Source organism: Zootoca vivipara, chromosome 15, assembly GCF_963506605.1.
Source record: "Zootoca vivipara chromosome 15, rZooViv1.1, whole genome shotgun sequence".
Classification (NCBI taxonomy): Eukaryota; Metazoa; Chordata; class Lepidosauria; order Squamata; family Lacertidae; genus Zootoca; species Zootoca vivipara.
The window spans coordinates 4,356,413-4,362,412 of NC_083290.1; positions in this window are offsets into that span (position 1 = coordinate 4,356,413).

The following is a 6,000-nucleotide window of genomic DNA, read 5'->3' on the forward strand; positions in this document are numbered from 1 at the left end:
GATCAAGAACCTGCGCGGATCGCCATTCTTCTTCTGGCCGAAATCACTGGAGCTGGCATCTCGGTGTGCATTGTTTTTAGGTTTTCTTTTTTCTTTTTCATCTGCTCCCTTTGCTTTTGGGATCTGCTGGAAGCGAGGCGGGAGCGCGGCGTCGCCGTCGTCCCCCTTTGCTAGGGGACCCCCCCCCCGCTCGCTGCGCTGCCGCGTGGGTACCGAACTCCAGCCGCCTGCCTTGGTTTGCAGCTAGCAGCGGATCAACACCTGAGAGGCGCCGAGAGGAGCCGCAAGCTCCAGCAAGTTAGCTGTGAAGCGCGTTTGGAATCAACAGCTGAAAGGCGCTGCACGGATCAGTTCTCTATCCCCGCCTCGCCGCGCTCCCAAAAGGAGCGTTAGGAAACTAGGTCTTTGTGCATGTGGGTGTTTTGGGTCTGATTGATTTTGCCCCGGTTTGCTGCTTGTGTGGGGTTGAGTGGTTATTTGCCTGTGTGTTTTGCGTTTTGAGGAAGAGGAGGAGGAGGAATATTTTAGGAAGCATCCAAGTTCCTCGGCTGCTCTTCCGTCGCCGCCTGCAAACCCCAAACCCCGTTTTCGTGAGCGTGTGTGTGTGGGGGCCCTAAGGGTTCATTTGTCCTTCCTATTTGACCCGAATTGCCAGCTTCGACCACCATTTGCTTCACTCTCTTCTCACATCGCTTGGTTACGGTAGGCTCTCCTCCCCTGCTTTGGGCTCCTGTGGTTTGAGTTTGGCTGCAGTGTAGTGCAGCTTGTAAAAAAAAAAACTTTTACATTTCCTTGTTTCTGGATTGCTGCCTGCTTTCTGGAGGCTGCTGTGCGATTCCCCTGCTACACCAGTCCTTTTATCTTCGCGTGTGACTTGGAAGAATTTAAAAGTGGTCGCTTTCGCGCCTTGTGTTTCTGGTCGCATGGTCGTGTTTTTCTCAGGCAGGGAAACACGAGGTGTCGCCTCAGCGGCCATTATTGTTGTGGGCAACTATTGTATTACCGGTAGGCCGTGGGGTGTGTGTGGCCCAGTGGCCATTTTAAATCTATTTGACCACGTGGGTAGCTGCAGCGGCCATTTTGGTTGAGGGAAAACGCGGCTGCTTTACAGACGGCTTTGCTTACGCAATCGGCATTTGCTTACTTTAAGAACGGAACACGTGGCTCAAGAGCCATATTAGCTCGCCCCTCGATTGTTTAGTTGTGCAGGGCGAATCCCTACCAGTAAACCCTGATAATCTGCCGCTTGGAATTTACCCTGCTGTTGTTTTCTTGTTTCCTCAGCATTTGCCTTTTTAAACAGTTGCCTGTTATTATTGCCTTAGTTAATCTTAAGGTTTATGATCAGTGCCATTCCATTGCCAATTTAGCACAGCAAGTTAATTGGGAAAATCTTTTAAGTTCCATTCCCTTACCTGCTTTTTAATCAAAGGCTGACTTGAACTCCTTGCTTGGTTTTAAAAGTCTATAAAGCAAATCTTGGCTTTTCACACACACACACACACACACACACACACAAATAAAAATACAATATTAATAATAAAAATAAATAAATAATAGGAATTACAGGTTTTCAATTAGAAATCTACTTCATTCGCCTTAATCTAGCGGTGGGAGATTCAGTAGACAGTACTGAACTAGTTGGTCGGCCAGCCGGTTCCTTTGTCAATAACAGTGGAGGACAAGTTAGGTTTATTGCTAATTTCTTCTGATTGTTCCACAACAGCGTTAGCAGTCGGTTCAACAAGTCTGCTTCCGCTTATCTCAGGCGCAAGCAGCTGCAGTCAAATGGCTTCGAAGAGTAAACGGCAAGCACCGTCTTCTGCCCCCCCAAAAAACCGCTCCAATGCTAGCAGGTCCCGTGGGCAAAACGGGGCAGGGGGCTCGGGTGTCCTTAGCAACGCTCAAGCACTGTTGCAAATTTTCTCAGCTTTTCAAACTTTCTATCAGCAGCTGAGTCCTTTGGTCAATAGCTTGACTTCTTCCGATGGGGACAACCCGGAATGTATTCCTGATACAGCGCCCAGCAGCGAGGAGCTCCCATGTACCTCTAGCAACCCTGCTCAGGGCCCATGGACGCGTTCGCAGGCACGGCGGTCTGCCACTTCCAATTCACAACCTTCTGGTAGCAGGTCTCGCTCATCAGATTCTCACCTCGTGTCTTCTCAGTCTCTCTCAGATTTCCCAAGTATTGTTCAGGTTTCTCAGTGCCAATCTAGGGCTCCAACTGCGGGGGCAGGTTCTGATACGTGCGGGGATGGAGAAGTGATACAGCAGCCTGCGGGGTCTGGGCAGCATACAGGGGACGACAAAGACGAAGGGAAAAAGAGGAAGACTAAGAAACATACCATAAAGAAGAACAAGAGAAGCAGACCTTCCGATACGGAGGACGGAACAGGTACATCCTCTTCCGACACTGACAGTGACACCCCACTGGGAACGTATTGGGGGATCGGGGAAGACCAATCAGGGCTTCCTTTATGGGTCCATGAAAGAAGGGCTAATTCCCACCGGAGGTCATTCAATGGAACACTGGAGTGGAAGGAAGGAGCTTTGGTGGAGGAGGTAAAGACTTCCACCAACCTGTCCACCGATATTATTCTGGGGACTCATTTGTCAAAAAGGAAGCGGGCAAAAATTTTAAACGGGCACTACGTTGATGTTTTCACCCTTTTATCGCCTACTAGAATTATGGGAAATGGTGAAAAAAAGTGGAATTATGGCAGGGGTAGGTATAGGACTCCCCGTGCCGAGCGGACTTTTGAAAATTGGTTGGATGGTTACCTGGTCTTTGCGGGGGTGGTGTCTGCCGCTTACCCCCGGAGAGGAATGCATTTATTTGCATACTGGTCTCACGTGCGGAGGGCCTATGTGTTAGCAGGGGATTCTGCAGCTATAACATACGACGAACATTTCCGGAGAAATGCTGCTTTTACACCAACAACACGTTGGGACCAAAGGGATGAGTACCTCTGGAGGGAGCATGTGGTTCCTTATGTAAAGAAGAAACATCAGGAACCAGTGAAATCTGGTAGATTCGAAACAAGGAAGGGCCCACACCACAGGGTATGTTGGGACTATAACAAGGGCATATGCCAGAGGCCTAATTGTAAGTACAGGCATGAGTGCGAGAAGTGCTTGGGTTTCCATCCAGCAACCTCCTGTTTCAAAGGTATACAGTCCTTTCGGGGTGGCAGGGGGAATTCCCAACAGGGACCCAGAAATGCCCCTGGCCCCTCCCAGGGAGCAGCCGCGAATAGGTACTAAGCAGCCTTGCCAGCAGCTATCTCCTTCTGCAAGGCTGCTTATTCTATTGATCCTTGCACAGATTTTCTAGTCCAGAGAGCACTCAAGGGCTGGCACAGGCTACAGCCTCCCACCAGCGATAATAGGAGGCCCATAACATTTGAGTGATTATACCAAATTCATAAGCAGCTAAGGAATATTTGTTGGTCCAAATACGAGACACGACTATTTTCTGCGGCCTATTCTATAGCCTATTTTGGGGCACTCGGGGTCGGCGAGGTAGTATGTGAAGATCATCCCGACGCTGCCCAAGGTATCATGTTAAGCGATGTAACGTTGACCAGTTCTCACTTGCTCGTGCATATTCGCCACTCAGAAACAACAAAAGGGGGAGGGAGCCAATCTTCGCCTTCTGGCGACCGGGCAAAGGGGGCCCTGCCCGGTAAAAGACACTAGGCGATTACTTTATCTAAGGCCAGCTGGCCCGGGTCCACTACTAATTCACCAGGACGGCTCCCGTCTCACGCACCACCAGTTCACATGTGTGATGCACAAGGCTATCTCCTTCAGAATTGGCACCGCCACTACTGCCGAAAGGTTGTCTGCCGAAAGGATTAAAGACTTGGGGAGGTGGAAGTCTTAATGCCTACAAGGGGTACGTTCGGGCCTCTCAGTAATCGACCTGCGATCCTCGATCCTCCTGACCTTACGTTGTCTTTCATTTACTTTCAGATAACCAGTTATTGCATGTGTGTATATGCGCCCACCCGCCCTTTAAGTCTTATCTTTTGACCTTGCTATGGACCTCGGTTGGTCGCCGTTGAGGGGCCTGGTAGGAATTTTTTCCACTTGGCGAATTGGCACCAGCCATTTGGTTTTTCGCCTACCTCGTAGCAATTTGTCACAACCCTTGGTTTGGCGGTTAGGCATTGGATTATTTCTTGAGAAGTGAGGAGGGGAGGTAGAGGTAGCGCCATCATCTGCCCTGCAAATTGAAGGGTAATTCTGTTAAAGGATTCCGGGTGCGTGGCCCTGTCCGAAGCCTAAGGAGGTTAGGATAAGGTGACCCCAGGGGGAGTTCCTAGTCGATGTGCATCACTGGGCTCCTTGGCTGGTGGTTAACCCTTCCCGGACTCCCAGCACACGGGCTGGGGTCGGATATAGCCGGTTAGGGTCCAATGCCTAAGCCAATACCACTCAACATCTGTAACCAATAAAGTTTTGGCCTTTTCTGCCCATTAACCTTATTCAAAGTGTCACGTGTCAATTATTTCCACGGGGAGGGAGGGAGGGACATTGCCATGCAATCACAGCTCTGGGAAGAGAACCGGGTCTCCTCTAACAACAATCAGCACCCTTAAGCAGCTACATTTCCCATGATTCTTTTATTTTGGGGGGGGGGAGGGAGAGGGAAGCCATGGCTGTTAAAAGTGGCATGATAGTGCTTTAAATATATAGTGAAGATGGGTCATTTGTTTCAGCTGAGATAAAGCCTGGCGTTTCTTGCAACTGCTTTGCTGCCCCAACGGAAAATGTACACAGCCAGACTGTTCCATGCGGAGCCTGGAACCCTTTTCAAAAATAATACAATATAGGAGTGTGCACGCCTATGTATGTTTGAACAGCATTCCATGCTTCCTTTGGAAAGTTAGACTGATGTTTTCTTTTCCACTGGGTGATGGGATTGGGGGGGGGTCTTTCCCCATCATGGAGCTATTTTTATTCAGCCTTTGTAAGTAAAACAGCAAATGCTTACAGCCAGGGAAGAAAGAGTCTTGGATTTATGGGCCTGCAAAGGGAGGTTTGAAGAGGACGGTTTTCCTTTTTTAAAAACTCATTCGCTGGGGCAGTAGCCAGCACAGACAGAGAACCATAGACCGATGAGTTAAGCGCTGATAGAGCCAGATTTTTGCTGGATCAGAGTCTCAGATGGAATGCTGGCAGGAAACAGCAGAATGAGATACACTGTGTGTGTGTGTGTGTGTGAGAGAGAGAGAGAGAGAGAGAGAGAGAGAAATACCATGCAAATCTGCTTCAATGCAGTGATAAGTTTGACCTGTTGAATTTCTGCCATCCAGGCAGCTACTCAAGCCACAGAGCCCCTACCCTAGAGGGAACTACAACAACATGTTTATTGAGCATAAATGCTAGAACTTGTGGCCATGCAGTGAAGCTGAATGCTGGACAGTTCAGGGCAGTCAAAAGGAAGTGCTTCTCCACACACACAGCACATCGCTAAAACTTTGGAACTCCCTCCCACAAGAAAAGTGATGCTCGCCAACTTGGACAACTTTAAGAGAGGATTAGTCAAATCGGTGGAGGGTAGGGCAATCAATGCCCTATGTTCTCACTGCCTCTGAATGCCAGTTGCTGGGAACTGCAAATGTGGAGAGTCGCTGTTGCACTCGAGTCTTGCTTCCCATTGGGGCACCTGGTTGGCCACTGAGAGAACAGGATGCTGGCCTAGATGGGTCCCCCTCTAGCCTCACCCAGCAGCCAGGCTCCCATGTTCCTAAGAACATTTGCCCTGCTTCATTTGCACAGAGTTTCCAGGAAGATATGACGCTGGCTGTTTATTGAGCATGTCTTTTGATTTGTTTGTGGGACATTATGCAAGGGTGTGTCAAGCCGTGGTGACGTTCCCCCACTTCCCGGGACATTTTCCTGGCACTTTTCTCACTGCAGAGAGTGTCTGATTTGTGTGTGTGTGTGTGTGCAGAGGCGTGTTGGTTGTGCCAGGGTGCCAAAAGGCGC